Source organism: Zootoca vivipara, chromosome 16 (genome assembly GCF_965207765.1).
Source record: "Zootoca vivipara chromosome 16, rZooViv2.hap1.1, whole genome shotgun sequence".
NCBI classification, from domain to species: domain Eukaryota; kingdom Metazoa; phylum Chordata; class Lepidosauria; order Squamata; family Lacertidae; genus Zootoca; species Zootoca vivipara.
Genome location: NC_142599.1, coordinates 13,830,034 through 13,845,485, shown reverse-complemented (window position 1 = coordinate 13,845,485; position 15,452 = coordinate 13,830,034). Strand labels below are relative to the sequence as shown.

General features: G+C 46.6%; 1 protein-coding gene across 13 annotated transcripts in view; it reads right to left on the bottom strand.

Moving 5' to 3' along the window:
* The window catches only part of HIC2 (HIC ZBTB transcriptional repressor 2), a 132,462-nt gene that overhangs the window by 12,631 nt on the left and 104,379 nt on the right, over positions 1 to 15,452 (bottom strand). For 3 of the 13 annotated variants that reach the window (XM_035097866.3, XM_035097869.3, XM_035097867.3), the window contains exon 3: positions 11,297 to 11,444. The exons of 3 other annotated variants lie outside the window; for them this stretch is intronic. The gene's annotated coding sequence lies outside the window, so the exon portion shown is untranslated. Of the gene's footprint in view, positions 1 to 2,332; positions 2,441 to 6,081; positions 6,179 to 11,296; positions 11,445 to 15,452 lie in introns of all 13 variants that reach the window. 7 more of the 13 variants (XM_035097871.3, XM_035097872.3, XM_035097870.3 and 4 more) reach the window with 5 other exon arrangements.

Here is a 15,452-nt window from a genome sequence, read left to right as displayed (position 1 = left end):
GCTTCACTACAACTCCCATCATCCCTGACCACTGGTCCTTGCTAGCTAGATACGGACGATGGGAGTTTGTAGTCCAACAACAGAAGAAGAGGGCAACCAAACTGGTCAAAGGCCTGGAAACGATGCCTTATGAGGAATGGCTTAGGGAGCTGGGTATGTTTAGCCTGGAGAAGAGAAGGTTAAGGGGTGATATGATAGCCATGTTCAAATATATAAAAGGATGACATATAGAGGAGGGAGAAAGGTTGTTTTCTGCTGCTCCAGAGACGTGGACACAGAGCAATGGATTCAAACTACAAGAAAGAAGATTCCACCTAAACATTAGGAAGAACTTCCTGACAGTAAGAGCTGTTCGGCAGTGGAATTTGCTACCAAGGAGTGTGGTGGAGTCTCCTCCTTTGGAGGTCTTTAAGCAGAGGCTTGACAGGCAAATGTCAAGAATGCTTTGATGGTGTTTCCTGTTTGGCAGGGGGTTGGACTGGATGGCCCTTGTGGTCTCTTCCAACTCTATGATTCTATGAATGAATCTAAGTGAGTGCACGCTACCATCAAGATGCAGTTGGTCCACAGCTCAAGAGGTTTATTCTTAACAGACACAACATCGCCTGCGTAAGACCAAACACTGACAGTAATTGACTAGAGACAGTTACCAGAACATAGTGGGAAATTGGCCTGCTTATAAATGCTGAGGTTAATGAACACTAACAAACAAATCCGACCCTAATGAACCGGTTTAATTCAGAACCATCTTTGGGGCCCTGACGAGGCTGGAAAAAGCATCATCATAAAATGTAATCAAAACCAAACCATCCAAGACTGAAACCAACCCAAGCCTTGGAGTGCCAGAATTAAGATGCAGTACAGAGGGGGAGCTGCATTTTGCCAAGACCTTTACGATGGGTTATAAAAGGTGCTTCCCAGCCCACTGAAGCAAAGCAGGATGAAACCTCTTTGTGAAACATACAGAGCACTTCTATATCTTCAAGTCTGCCAGCCCCCTCCCCAAGGAACACCGCCAGGACTGCAGTATGGCAGAGTCCTGATATTAAAAATTGAAAAGATCTGCATTGATACCTAGTCAAAACTTGGGGGTTGCATATCAGAACAGCGCTCTGCAATGAACCAAAGTGAATCGTCATTACATGAGCAGCATGGAAGGGCTGTAGGAGCTGGGCTTCCTATCATTTCTGTCTTAGAAAAATACCTGGATATCATTACCAAGGGTGTGGTAGAACTACAGACCCTCCCTTTGTTCTTCCTTTACTCGCTGGAAGAAAAGGTGGGATAGACCACCCACCCCAGAGAGGAACACATGAAAGGGAGAATATTAACGGGGATCGCCCTCCCATAAAGGATGCTCAAGGAATTTCTCATGGGGGTGAATGCAACATTTGTGGCAGGGAAGGCAGAACAGAGATGTGCATTTTTTTGCTGAAAGAAAGAGAAAAATGAAATGAATCAGCCCCATTTGTTTCAGTTTGTGTGGTGAACTGGGATGGGGGGCACCCAGAAATCCCCCATCCTGAATGCCTCAACTGTGGAATTCTCCCCCTGAAGAGGCCCATCTGGCACATTTGCCAGTACATTTTAGGCACCAGTATTTAAAAATAATGTACGCTCTTTAATTGTAACATTAATAATTTGCTTGTTTTTCTCTCTCCCGCCTCCCTTTTTCCTGTTGTGCTGTGGCTGACGGTAGGGCCTTTGCAGCTTTTTATTGCTCTATAAGCTGAAGAGAAGGGAAGAAATGCTTTAAAACAAGCCTTTTGCTGGTTGTTCTTAAAAACAATTGCTGCTGTCATTATTGCTTAGTTCTGTTGATTTATTCTGCACCTGTACTTCTACTGACATTTTGTGAAGGGGGGGCCTACTCTGTGGTGGCTCCACATTTATAGAACTGCCTTTTAACACCTATTTGTCCAGGCCTTGGGGGAAGGGCAAGGTGCACTGTGATTTGTTCCTGTTGACTGCATTTTTGTTTTAACCTTGCTGCGCTTTTCTCTGCCTGTTGCTGCTGATAATTTAGGATTTTTTTTGCTTTGCTTTTGTGTAATTATTGTGATTTCAAAACATTCGGTTGCACCTTGCCTCAAGACTGCTCAGGTGAAGAGTGGCCTGTAATTATGTGAGATGAATTAACATGTGAAATGCGTTGCTGTAAAATTTTAGAAATTGAAGGACAGAATAGAGCAGAGTAAAAACAAAACAAAAATAGATTTGCCACAGGACTCCAAAGGCTCTGGGGCCCGATTCACACAACACAGTACACCAAACTACTGGAACAGTACAAACATGTGAACTCCCAAAGAGGAGTTTGCAGATATTTTCTTACTTCACGGTCCTGTTTTTCTATTGCCAAGCTAAGCCAAGCCAAAGTTTGACTTATTCTGTCATCCAGTCTGGGATTCCTGGTGAACATTCTCTCCTAACTAGCCACAAGCTGTATCCATGGGGAGAGAGGGAAGGAGAGAACACAATGGCAAGTTATAATCACCTCAGTCAGGAAAGCACGAGACTCTTACTCTCAGGGTTGGTTGTGAGTTTGAGCCCCATGGTGGGCAAAGTATTCCTGCATTGCAAGGGGTTGGACTAGATGACCCTCGTGGTCCCTTCCCAACTCTATGATTCTAAGTCAGGGGTCAGCAAACTTTTTTAGCAGGGGGCTGGTCCACTGTCCCCCAGACCTTGTGGGGGGCTGGACTGTATTTTGAAAAGATATATGAACAAATTCTTATGCCCCACAAATAACCCAGAGGTGCATTTTAAATAAAAGCACACATTCTACTCATGTAAAAACACACTGATTCCCGGACCGGGGGCTGGATTTACAAGGCGATTGGGCCAGATCTGGCCCCCGGGCCTTAGTCTGCCTACTACCCATGTTCTAAGTCCTGGTTCAGACACCACTCAGCTCCATGTTGTGCAGCAGTAAAAATGAAAAAAGACACAGGGAAGAAGAAACCATCAGCAAGCTCCTTTCCAGAAACCCATGTCTTCATGCTGTCCCAGTGAGGCAGGCGTAGAGAACTTTCAGCCCTCCAGCTGCTGATGAACTACAACTCCCACCATCCTTAGCTATTGGCCACGTTTGCTGGGTCAGATGGGAGCTGTAGTTCAGCAACAACTGGAAGGCCAAAGGTTCCCCACTCCTGCAGTCAGTCATAGTTTGGCCTACCATGTTGTCCAAAGCAGGCTCTAAAAAGCACCTGAGTGCAGGAAGGACGGCAGTGAATGAGCAGTGCAGCTCTCCTGAGGAAGGGAGTTCCACAGTTTGGTCCCCACGCCGCAAAGGCCTTAACCCTAGGTGTTGCCCACTATATCTCAGATGGCACATGGGGTGAGGCCTCCAAGGAAGACCTTAACAAGCGGGCTGGTCCTTGCTCCATACAGAGTTAGTTTGCAACAACCCTTCAACTTAGGGCTAAGATGTTTAAAAGAGAGAGAGGTGCAAAAAAAATATGTAAAGGCAATGCAATGCGGTAGGAGTATGCAGGTTATAAACAGCGCTATTCAATCAGATAGGTTGGAAACAGGGAGCTAATATATACAGCCGGGCTGCCCACTGCATTACTGGTCCTACAGGAATTGCTGCATTCGCATTAGACACATGCCAAAGCATTGGCCGCTGGCCAAAATTTCAACGCACAATTAAAGGATGAAAAGAAGCAGATAGAGGTCTTAGCATAAGCTGCCCTGCCCCCCAAAGGAAATGCCATTGCCAAATGGAAAAAGGACGACAAAGCCAGATCTCTATTTTTATTTTAAAACCAGAATTATTCTTCCATCAGCCAACAGGAGAGCTTCCATGGATGTGAAACTTGAAGACAAACCTGCAAATTCAGGGCCTCCAAAGCAAATATGGAAGACACATAACACAGAAACGCTGCTGGAGGAGGATGGGAGAACTACCTGGGAACCCCACGCTAGTACCCTGTTTCTCATATTTTAAGACATACCTATAAAATAAGCCATAGCAGGATTTTTAAGCATTCAAGGAATATAAGCCATACCCCGAAAATAAGACATAGTGATAGGCGCAGCAGCAATGCCGGCCGCAGCAGGAGGAGGAGGAAAAAAATAAGACATCCCTTGAAAATAAGCCACAGTGTGTTTTTTTGAGGAAAAAATAAATATAAGACATGTCTTATAATATGAGAAACACGGTACTTCTTAAGCTCCAAAATGGGAGGAGGGCAGGTTGCACATTTCAGCAACCAAACCAACAACGCAGAGGAAGCGTAACCATGACTCTTAAGGCTGCATCCGCACCATCTATTTAAAGCACTACTGTGCCACTTTAAGTAGTCATGGCTTCTCCCAAAGATTCCTGGGAACTGTAGTTCGTGAAGGGTGCTGAGAGTTGTTAAGAGACCATCATTCCCCATTCACAAAGAAAGATGGCGCAATGGGTCAACGCGTCTGGCTGTTAACCTAAAGCACTCTGGGAATTGTACCTCTTGGGAGGAGAATAGGGGTCATGTGTGCTGACATTTATTTATTTTTTCATTCCTGTTATATTTGCAATTTAAAAAACCAGTAAGAAAAGAATAAGTAGAGATGCAGAATATCACATATAATCCTGGCCATATTCCTTCAACTTAAACCCATGTTGTATTCATCTCAAGAGTTCCCCCAACCCCTGTCCTTTCCTGTTTCCAGTCCCAAACTCCTTATAATGTTTTTTTAAATACCTAATGTCTAATAAACCATAGAAAACAATGCCCTAAAGGTCAGTATGTTTCCACACCTGCTACTTATGTTCACAGCACTGGGTATTTTCCCAACATATGCACGTTTTGGGGGTTTGGTGGGGAAAGATGGGCTCTGCATGTCCCATCAGGTGCCAGAGATATACGGTTTGGACATTTTCTTGGGCAGGGTGGGAGTTTAGGTTTAGGCGTTGCGTCAAGAGGCGTTTGAGTGAAGCAAGCTGACATAGGGCAGTGGAGCAGAGCTGCCAGTTTCACTTAGGAAAGCCTGACTGTGGGTGGGAGAAATGGATACAGATGCTGAGAAACTCCATCCCAAGCTGGCTCCGCTCAAGATAAATATCTTAACATGCAAAGAGAAAAAAGCTACATCAACAACTGAGAGGAGAGGCGATTAAGCTCCACGCAAACAGGAAGCGAGGGGAAAGAGTGGCACGCTGCTTACAGAAACCTTCACAATCCCACGTTCAGCCTCCGGTTTAGATGGGTCAGCCAGAGGTAAGGGACGGGCAAATCTGTTAAACTTCAGTGTCTCATTTTTCCAGTCCAAAATTCAGTTTTCCACATTTCCACACTAGTTTAAGAGGTTTTTTCTTTTTTAAAAAAAAATCAACCAGCGGGGAAGACCTTACCCTGCCTTTTGACACTTGAGGTGTATATTATTAGGACCCACCTTATTTTTGTAACTGCAAGCTGTTTAAAACTTTTAATAGTGCGTTTTAAAGTTGTAATCTGCCCTGGGATCTTAAGGCGAAGGGCAGGCAATTGATAATAATTTTGCCATTTTTATACATTTTCATACCAGTGCCTACTTAAGAGCCACTAATAAATGCAGGGTTGTCTCCAATTAAGTTTACTAAAATAAAACCAACTGAATGAACCCAAGTTCCACACTCACCTTTGCTTTCAGTTTTCTAGACACAGGTTTGGGCTTTCAAGGTTCATGTCCTAATGGTCCCCCCCACCCCACCCGGTGCGTTTCCTGGGAAAGCCCCCATTTTACTGCTGAATCGGAGCAAACAGCAATATGCGGAAAATGCTGTCTGCTCCGATTTATTGCTAAAATGCGGGTTTCCCCAGGGGGAAAGCACTGGGACAATAACAAAGGGACAAACAAACAAAACACACTTGGACACAGGCCTGGGAAGCCCAGACCTGTGCCTAGAAATGTGGCACAAAAGGAAGGGAGGATAACGCCTTAGCCATGTCCATTAACGCCCATGGGCCTAATTCTGAGATGGGCTGGTTGTAGCTCAGAGGCTCCAATTTACAATGCCACTGAGCATCAGTTGCTGGGGGGAAGTGGCAGACACGGTGGGCTATTCTCCTTAGGCCCTGCTTGGGGGCTTCCCAGAGGGTTCTGCTTGCCCACCGTGGGGAAGACGGGCCTTTTCTTCTGATCCAGCAAGGCGACACTGCGTGATCTTGGCACTCTTCAAAAGGTTCCTGGTGCCTCCTCTCCCAGGGCCCTGATCGACAGCAAAGGCGAAGTAATTAACAGAACAGAGAAGCCAGCAGAAGCATCCATAGGCTTGCTGCTGATGTTGCTATAGCAAAGCAGAGTTTCTTCTGCAAGCGCAGGCAAAATGCTAGACCTCAAGGCAGAGTCGGAGAATGCTCGCCTATTAAGATTACAGCACAGCAGAGCAGATAGAAGCCAGAGTTCGCGTAAAGTTAGAGACTGCGGGTTGGGAGGGGGCGCACACCAGCCAGGTGTTTTCAGTGCTAGGGCTGCACTCCAAAATGCGCTCTCTTCTTTTCAGAAAGTTATCTCATGCTTCTCTATCACAGCACACAACCCTACTGCTGTACAGCAAATCATGCAACGCTCATAAAATCACCACCCACACACTTGCATGTACTCAAAAACAATCCCTCTCTCTAATGCAAACTCAGGCGGTGAGTGGCAAAACAGGGCCACTGAGAAGTGGTGGGGGTGGGGAGATGAGGCGACTTCCAAGGTTTGAAGAAGTGCAAGAAAATAAACCAATCCCCAAAATTCAATCCAACAAGGACTGGATAGGTGAGAATGCTGAGTGTCAGAACGGAAAGTCGAATGGATTCTCTTGGGAGAGGTCCAAGGCAGGCTGAACCATTCCTGCTAGGAGGTGAGGACACGCTGCAAAATTTTGTTGCAGAATACCTCTGACTATCCCTCTGCTAAAATTTCAGTGTTCGTTTACACTGGGGATGGGGAAACTTTGGCCAGAACTGGGGAAGGTGCAATAGCTCTGTGTTAGTGTTAGTGCTTTGCATGCAGAAGGTCCCAGGTTCAATCCTCAGCATCTGCAGGTAGAGCTAGGAGTGTACCCTGCCTGAAAGAAACCCTAGAGAGTGGCTGTCAATCACTGTAGCCAACACTGAGCTAGATGGACTCAGATCTAACTTGGAATCAGGCAGAGAAGAGTGACCAAGTTGACCCTGAGTGAACCCAAATCTTATGAGGAACAGTTGAGGAAGTTGGGTATGTTTAATTTGGGGGAGGGGAGGTGATAGCCACCTTCAAATATCTGAAGGGGTGCCACATGAACAATGGAGCAAGCTTGTTTTCTGCTGCTCCAGAGGGAAGGACCTGAACCAATGGATTCAAATGACAAGAAAGGTGATTCTGCCTAAACATCAGGAACAACTTTCTGACGGTAAGAGCTCTTCGACACTAGAACGGACTACCTGTGAAGGCGATGGACTCTCCTTCATTGGAGGATTTTAGACAGAAGTTGGATGGCCACCTGTCCGGGATTTTTTAGCTGTGATTCCTGCATCACAGGAGGTTGGGTTGGTTGACCCGCAGGGTCCCTTTCCAAAGCTACAATTCCACGATTCTGCATTCCAGACACAAAACTTGTCCCTCCTTCAATCTTTGCACAGCAAAACACCAAACAGCGAAGCCATAGCAATGCCACACTGCATGCCCAGGGTGAGCGAAGCCCGACAGCAACCCTCATTTTCAGAAGCAGGGGAAGGCTGAAGTGGCTGCCTGCCATGCAATTTGCTGACTAAAGAAAAAAAAAACACCGTGCCCACTATTTCTCTGCCAAATTGTTTTGGCTCTGCTTCCTGTTCCCTGCATCCTCTTCTCCCTCCTGGAAAAGGAGAGTCACGTTGTGCTTACAGTGGTGCCCAGAACATTACAAAGATCAAGGCAGGAATATGTGCCCAAAAGGAGGAGGGGGGATAGAAAAGGATTCTGGTGCTTTGATGCCTGCAATGTTAAGCAGCATGCCTGTGCCCAGTAACTGAAGCAAACCCTCCAAAATGTGCCTGTTGTGGAGACCCGTAGGGGGAAAGGGTGCAGCTCAGCGGTAGAGCATGTGTATGCAGAAGGTGCCATGCTCAATCCTCAATGGCATGTCCAGCTGTTGGAAGACCTCTGTCAGAAACCCTGGAGATTCTCTGCTGGTCAATGTAGACCAGGCATGTCGAACAGGTAGATCGTGATCTACTGGTAGATCACTGGACGTCTGTGGTAGATCACTGGTAGATCATTGGCTCCCCGCAAAGAAGCTGAACAACTGTGGCTCCCCTTAAAAAAGTTCAACATTTTACCTCCTCCCTGAAAAAACTTTGACCTGAACCCCCAAAAAGGGGGTAGATCACTGCCAGTTTTTAACTCTATGTGAGTAGATCGCAGTCTCTTGGTAGTTGGCCGCCCCTGATGTAGACTACAGTATTCTGGAATGGATGGACCAGTGATCCGACTTGGTATAAGACAGCCCTATATGAACATTAAGAAGAGCCTGCTGGGTCAGGCCAATGGCCCTTCTAGTCCAGCAGTCCTGTTCTCACAGTGGCCACCAGATAAGATGCCTGTGGAAAACCTTCAAGCAGGATCCAACCACACAAGCAATCTCCCCTCCTGTGGTCTCCGGCCACTGGGATTCAGAAGCCTCCAACCACAGAGGCAAACCATCATGGCTAGTGTCCATCAATAGCCCTTCTCCTCCTCAAACCAGTGGGCCCACCTAGCCTGACCATAGCTGCCAAGTTATCCCTTTTTTAAAGGGATTTTCCCTTATGCTGAATAGGCTTCCTCGCGAGAAAAGGGAAAACTTGGCAGCTATGAGCCTGACATCCTGTTCTCACCCTGGCCAACCAGATCCCCCCCCTGGGAAGCCTGAAAGTAGGACAGGAGCACAACAGAGCTCTCCCTACTTGTGATTCCCAGAAATCAGAGGCATAATGTGTAAATCTTAAGAGCATTACGCCTGGCATATTTTTTTAAACAACAACAACAGCCAAGCATGTTTTTTCTCTTTTTCTCAGAAAAAGCAGCTGTGTAAGGCCTTGGATGAGGGCTACGGAGTGTAGGGAGGGCATTTTGCTTCTTAGCTCTTTTCTTCCGGCACCATTTCCTTGTCAACAACCCTCCATCCTTCTCCAAGCTGCTATTCCTGCCAGCACCCCCCAGTTGCTGCCAACAGGACCTTCAGGGTGCGAGTCTCAGCGGGAAGAGATAACTTTCTCTGTGCATTATGAATCCAACCCAGACTAGGGCCTCTATACCAGTCTCCTTTTCTGCCAAAACAATTTTGGGAAAGATAGCGCCCGTGTGCTTTTAAAAATGCACACTTAAAATTGACATGCAGTTTGGCCCTCTTGAATGATGAAGTCAGCTGTCATTGTTAAGCAGCCAGGAGGTCAACAGCTCCTTTCTTCTCGTGGAAGAAATTGCAACGGATTCTCCTCCAGTGAGAACCCTTTTTGTGTGTGCTAAAAATGCAATGGGAACAAGACACATGCTGGGCCAGTTTGCACACTGCAAAGCATAGTTAATGGTTTACCCTGAACATGCTGATCTGGGCTGCTTTATTCAGAGTAAACCCATTGAAAGTAATGAACATGGCTAAGGGCCACATCCAGATTTAAGACCTTTAGAGCCCCTTTGTGCTGATAGGACTATAATGCCCCCTCAAGCAATTTGAAATAAAAACAATACTAACCCATAAAATAAGATTGTGTAGTGGAAGTCTAAAAATAGTTCTGATTTTCCCCATGAAGACTATTTTGATGCTTCTTTTTGAAATAACAAATGTCAAATCCTTAAATATATATACAGTATTTAAAAAACCTTTCCTTCGTGCCCGTGCTTTGCTGGAGCCCTGAGCACTTGCTTAATCTTACTCATTGGGCAACCCAGGGACCTTTTTCATACCACTTTGAACAGTCATGGCATCCTGCAAAAATTCTGGGAGCTGTAGTTTGTTAAGGGTGCCGAGAGTTGCTAGGAGATCCCTTATTCCCCTCACAAATGCTACAATTCTCAGAGTGGATTAACAATCCCCTTCAGTGGGAACTCTGTGAATTGTAGCTCTGTGAGGGAAATAGGGGTCTCCTAGCAACTCTCAGCATGCTTAACAAACTACAGCTCCCAGAATTCTTGGGGGGGGGGAAGCCAAGACTATTTAAAGCATCATCACGGTGCTTTCAATGTATGGTGTGAAGGTGGCCTGGGTTAGGCCCACTATTTTCAAATGGGTCTCTTCTGAGTAAAACTTGGTTGAATACCATTTGTGGTTGCTTTTGGGGGACGGCGGAAGAAGCGCCAGGAGTGGATGAGCATGTGGAAGGACTGCGAGCTCAGTTCATACCCCAAAAACAAGTTCCTGAGCTAAGGAGGCACTGTGGACCTTGACATGTAAACACACACCTGAGCCTGTTTTGCACCATGAGAAAAAACAAAGTAGACCCTGGAAGCTTGACATCCAATCACCCTCTGCTCCGCAACAGAGGTGGGGAACCTCAGGCTCGGGGGGCCAAATGCAGCTCTCCAGGTCTCCCAACGTGGCCCTTGGAATCCTCTCCAGGCCACATCCCTCACTGACTTTGCTTCACAGCCCCCTTGAGCTTTTGTGGGGTTGTTTTTGGCCTGGCTGGAGTGTGCTCTTAGAACTGTGGCACTTTTTGCTTGTCTGGATGTGGGATAGAGAGGGGTGTGTGCGAGAGGGTGCAGAACAGTGTTTCTCAAACTTGGGATCCCCGGCTGCTGTTGGACTACAACTCCCATCATCCCTGACCACTGGTCCTGCTAGCTAGGGGTGATGGGCATTGCAGTCCAACAATAGCCGGGGACCCAAGTTTGAGAAACACTGGTGTAGAAACTATCCCGCTGCACAGAGGTAAAACAGATGCTCACTTTCGCCCCTGGCCCCCGTTCACCGCCGGCAATGTGGCCCTTGGAAGGCTGCTCAGAAGGGAACGTGCTCCCCTCAGGCTGGAAAGAAAAGGTTTCCCCATCCCACTCCGAACAGAAGAACAGCAAGACAACGACACACGGAAGCGCTATGCAAATGGAACAAAGGAGCATCTAAATGGAAGGAGGCCCACGACACATGGGGAGCTCAGGGAGGGCAGACAGAAGCTCGACAAAGCCTTGAGACCTTCGCTCAGGTGAAGCAAGGGCATGCCAACGGGAAGGAGAGGAAGAAGCAGGGCTAATTGGTGCAAAAGCTGCGTCAAAGAAGCAGGATGTAGGGTGGAGGGGGAAAGGGAGAGGGAAGGAGGAAGAAGGAAGGCGGCCCCCTTGCTGCGTGAGTCGAGCGCCCGAGCGTTTAAGAATAGCAGGCAAACCCTGCTTTGTTGCCGCTTACCATGCCAGGTACATTGGGCTAAAAGGCACCTCCTTCCATTGGTGCCCGCCGTGCCAGGTCCCTCCCAGGATGTTCCATTGAAATCACAACAGGCCATCAATAGAACGTAGCTGGTAGAGATGCTGAAGGAAGAACCAGCAGGGGATCACTGTTAAATGCAATTAAAAAATTGCAATCAAAATCGAAACGTCCATTAAAAAAAATAAGAGAATAGAGAAGCGCGAGAGAGAGAGAGAGAGAGAGAGAGAGAAAAGCAGACTGTCTACCGGTCCAATATTGCTATAAAATTAGCAAAATAATTCATCTCGAGTCTCAGGGAAGGAAAAAGACCTGGGAGGTGGAGCGAGGGGCAATTATCCACCTTACCAAACCTATTTCAATGTGGTCCTCGATGCAGTATATTTTATAAGGGTTGCATTTTGAGGGGATTATAGGAATGTGCTGTTGAGGGAGAAGCTGCAGGGATGTGCTACCTTGACGTGTCACTGAAGGGGCTTTGTATGCACAAATCAGGGTTTCATGCCGCTGACGTTACGGTTCTCTCATACACTAAACAAGGCCTTGGATCGGCCATCATCCCCCCAAAATCTTCTGCTTCAACTCCTCTGCCTCTCCCCACACCAATTTATCTCCCCTTAGCCCCAATTCTGCAGGATTTTTCAGTTATAAGAGCAACATCCACAGTTTCAAGAGTTTCTTGCAAACATTTGCCATTTCTTGAGTTAACAAGGACTGAACTTAGGCCCAGCAAACTGGCACAGCTGTCTTTACCAGCCTGGTGCCCCTTCCAGATGTTTGGGACCACAGCTGGCTATTATATTTAAAACATCTGAAGGACACCGATTTTGCAAAAGCTGCTCTATATGCTATTTTTAAATGAACCAAAGCGTGCAACCCCCCCCCCTGCTTCTCACTCTCTCACACATTTTGAACTCCTTCTGCCTAGCGATTTTTGTACCGAATAATAATTCTGGGAGCAAGAGTCTCTTATGGGTGCTGAAAGTTGTCAGGAGATCCCCTATTCCCCCACATAGAGCTGCAATTTCCAGAGTTCCTGGTGAAGAGGGATTGATTACTAAAAACTCTGGAAAATATATCTCTGTGATGGGAGGAAGGGTCTCTCAGCAACCCTTAACAGACTACATCTCCCAGCATTCTTTGGGAGAAGCCATGACTGTTTAAAGTGATAATGCTTTAAATCAGGCACCCCCAAACTTCGGCCCTCCAGATGTTTTGGACTACAATTCCCATCTTCCCTGACCACTGATCCTGTTAGCTAGGGATCATGGGAGTTGTAGGCCAAAACATCTGGAGGGCCAAAGTTTGGGGATGACTGCTTTAAATGCATGGTGTCCCCTAAGGCATTTTGCTACCTGAGACAAAGGATTTCCCATCACTTGTATCAAAGCTGACCTGACTGGCCCTTGAGAGTTTATAGGCTCAGTCACACTTACCTTTTGTCCCACATTTTCTAGGCATGTGTCCATGCTTTAAAACTCTGAGGGGTCACCCTCCACTTTCCTCATGAAAACCTGCTCTTTAACGCTGAATTTGAACTAGGGCTTGGCGATATCAAGTTTTCAACATCGTTATATAATAATAATATATATAATAAATTTTTATTTATACCCCGCCCTCCCCAGTCAAAAACGGGCTCAGGGCGGCTCACACCAATAAAATTACAATAAAACATAAAAACCAATTAATTAAAATACAGACCAAAATACAGTATTAAAATTTAAAATGCAGCCTCATTTCGAGTAGTCCACAAATTCAAGCCATGAGGGAGGAAAAACACAGGGGTCAGACTAAGTCCAACCCAAAGGCCAGGCGGAACAGCTCTGTCTTGCAGGCCCTGCGGAAAGATGACAAATCCCGCAGGGCCCTGGTCTCCTGTGAAAGAGTGTTCCACCAAGTTGGGGCCAACACTGAGAAAGCCCTGGCTCTAGTAGAGGCCAATCTAGCCACTCCATGGCTCGGGATCTCCAGAATATTGTTGTTTGTGGACCTTAAGGTCCTCCACGGGGCATACCAGGAGAGGCGGTCCCGTAGGTACGAGGGTCCCAAGCCGCATAGGGCTTTAAGGGTCAAAACCAGCACCTTAAACCTGACCCTGTACTCCACCGGGAGCCAGTGCAGGTGGTAAAGCACTGGATGAATGTGATCCCGCGGCCGGGACCCCGTAAGGAGCCTCGCCGCACCATTCTGCACCCGCTGGAGTTTCTGGGTCAGCTTCAAGGGCAGCCCCGCATAGAGCGAGTTACAATGATCAAGCCTGGAGGTGACCGTCGCATGGATCACTGTGGCCAGATCAGGGCGAGAGAGGTAAGGGACCAACTGCTTGATACGGCGGAGATGGAAAAATGCCACCTTTGCTGTGGAAGCAACCTGCGCCACCTACCACCTACCACCAGCTAAACATCACAATATACTGATTTATCACGATGTCTGAAATAAGGATGGAGCTATGTAGAGGCATTGGCTGGGTTCACGGTTTCCCCCACATTGCAATTTTTTGCACAGCACACCCACACACACCCATGATTAGTGATATATCGCCAGGTCGAAAATTATGAAACCAATATCACGATATGGACTTCAAACTGGTTTGGGACGGTACATCAGAACAAATGGCAATTCGGGTTTTCTGCGGATTGCTATTGGCTCTGATTCAGCAGTAAAGGGCAGTTTTCACAGGGAGAGCACCGGGGCAAACAAACAAATCTCCAATAAATTATACACATCCCGTTTATCCATCTACTATATCTTTCAGAAAGTTATTTATTTCTTTGCTATGCATTAGGACACCTCTTAAGATTTCATAAATTTGGCACAATGTTTCCTGAGAACAAGTCTATGTTTGGATGCAACCGGATGCCATTTTGAATAAAGACTGTGAACCGAACCTTTCAGAACTGCACTGATTTTAACCGCTAGCTTCAAAGCTGACCAAGTTGTGTGTTTTCTTGGCTTCTTAGAATTCCCAAGCAACTCCGGGGACGAAGCTGCTAGTAATAGCTAGTGTGGATTATTAAATCCCAAAGAACGATACTCCCCCCCAACCCTTTATGGCTCTCTGTCCAAGCTTCCAAAAATCTCATTAGCCACTGAAGACAGCACTAGAGAGAGGTTATAATGAACACCTTTGTAGATAGCAAGGCACTGGATTAAGTGGGTGAAAAGCACTACTAATGTAAATGTGCCACAAGGCTCTCCAGACTTGGGTAACTTGCTAGACTCATAAAACCTGTACAGAGTCAACGGACAGTGTTTTTATTGGACTGTTTATGCAACCATCACCCACTCGCCAAAACCAAACACCGGCAACATGCTCTCGGTAGGTCAGAGATTAAGAGAAATCCTGCTTGGAGACCTTCCTTCCCTTCCCAAAGAGAGTCTGGCAAAAGAGAGCCCCGAAAGCTGGAAAAAAGACCACCAGTTAAAAATAGGTACCAGATTCAGGGCAGGAGACATATACTGGCTCCGAGTGAGGATGTGTGCATTGCATATTTCCCCACTAAGTTAAGCCATCCTTTGTTTTCAGTCTGCAGGCTGCAACAGCATCATGTTTAACATCTGGGTATATATGCATGAATGGGCAGCATTTGCTGGAAGTATTCAGCTCAATGGTAAGGGCAGCCGCTTTACAAGCAGAATTCTGTTCCCAGGTTTAATCCCCAGCATCTCCAGATACGGCTGGGAGAGACCCTTGTTTGAAACCATGGAACGGTCTGATTCTGTATAAGCCAGCTTCCTATATTATCTCTCTGCCACTGGAAGGATTTGGGTTTTCAAAAACAGCTGCATATTAAAAATGACGAGGTTAGTGCCAGGATTCCTAATTACGCTTCTTAAAATTCTGGAGGAAGCATAAGTATGATTAGCGCGAATACTCCTAAGGACAAAGCGTGTCTTCCTGGTAAGAGGGAATGGATTAGAAAAGGGCCTGTGTTTAATGGCAATTAAATGCTTCTGTTTTGCAACCCAAGGAGAATCTAATCAGTAAATGAGATTTCCACCATGGTGCCTTCCTCCTTGAAATCCATTCTTGGTTTTCCAGCCTTTTCTGAGTTGCTTTTTTATATATCTGCAGTCCCGAAAGTGCATGTCAACCTTGTTGCGACTACCCCTTCCTTCATCTGCCTCCTTGCCGCAA